This window comes from Ctenocephalides felis, unplaced genomic scaffold (genome assembly GCF_003426905.1).
Source record: "Ctenocephalides felis isolate EL2017-DRISC unplaced genomic scaffold, ASM342690v1 CF-g0.4_SCAFFOLD_01886, whole genome shotgun sequence".
Taxonomy (NCBI): Eukaryota; Metazoa; Arthropoda; class Insecta; order Siphonaptera; family Pulicidae; genus Ctenocephalides; species Ctenocephalides felis.
In genome coordinates, this window is record NW_020538040.1 from 165,652,014 (window position 1) to 165,652,931 (window position 918).

Here is a 918-nt window from a genome sequence, read left to right on the forward strand (position 1 = left end):
CATCGGTGGTCTCAACATATATACACAGTAGAAGCCTTTTATAACAGGGGTATGTTCCAAAAAAATGCCGCGAATAAAGAATCCGTCAATACAGGATAGAAATTTATGTGGGATTATAGGGGATACGTTATAAGAAACAAAATACAGAGAAATGAATATATAAAAAAAATGTTTTAGATTTTGTACATTTTGATTTACTATGTTTAGGATAAGGTAATAATATGAAAACTGTGTAATTTTCTCTTGCTCGGCAGTTTTTAACACCGTCTTCAATTCAAACTGATACTCAGCAGACGTATTTGCCTTTCAACTCATATAGAAATGGCGCTGATCATTTGCCATTTTTAAACTTCACTAAGATTATTCAAATTAAATGTAATGTTTCTAATGCTTGTTGAACCTAATTAATTGCTTTTATTTAATGGACTGAAATTTAGTTTCATGTCTGTGTGAAATTTTACTAAAAATATATATATTTTTTATGTTTGTTTATTCTCAAAAATACCGATATCGACGAATACCGATATCGACGGCCAAAGCAACGAAGGCGGCTTATGCCAAAGATTTTTTTTTTGTTAGTTCAAAATGACGGTATTTCTAAAAGATATAGGTTGCGATATATTATATTGGAATCCGCAAATAACAGAATTTTAGCCGCGAATACAGAAAATGAGCCTCAATTTTTTTTGTCAACAAATTGTGAAAACGCGAATAAATTACCGCAAAATATTCAATTTATTAACGGCTCGTTGGTCTAGGGGTATGATTCTCGCTTCGGGTGCGAGAGGTCCCGGGTTCAAATCCCGGACGAGCCCGGTAAATTTTTTTTCATTCTCATATTAATTTTAAAATTATTACCTATTTGTTGTATTGTTTTCGTACATTTGGACCTAAATTGGGAATAACTATCATTCAGTG

At 32.1% G+C, this 918-nt stretch overlaps 1 non-coding gene across 1 annotated transcript; it reads left to right on the plus strand.

Annotated features, from left to right (window-relative positions):
• The first annotated feature begins 743 nt into the window (after window positions 1-743).
• Trnap-cgg lies at window positions 744-815 on the plus strand. Its single transcript has one exon. It is a non-coding gene; the product is annotated as a tRNA-Pro (tRNA).
• Window positions 816-918: the final 103 nt, after the last annotated feature.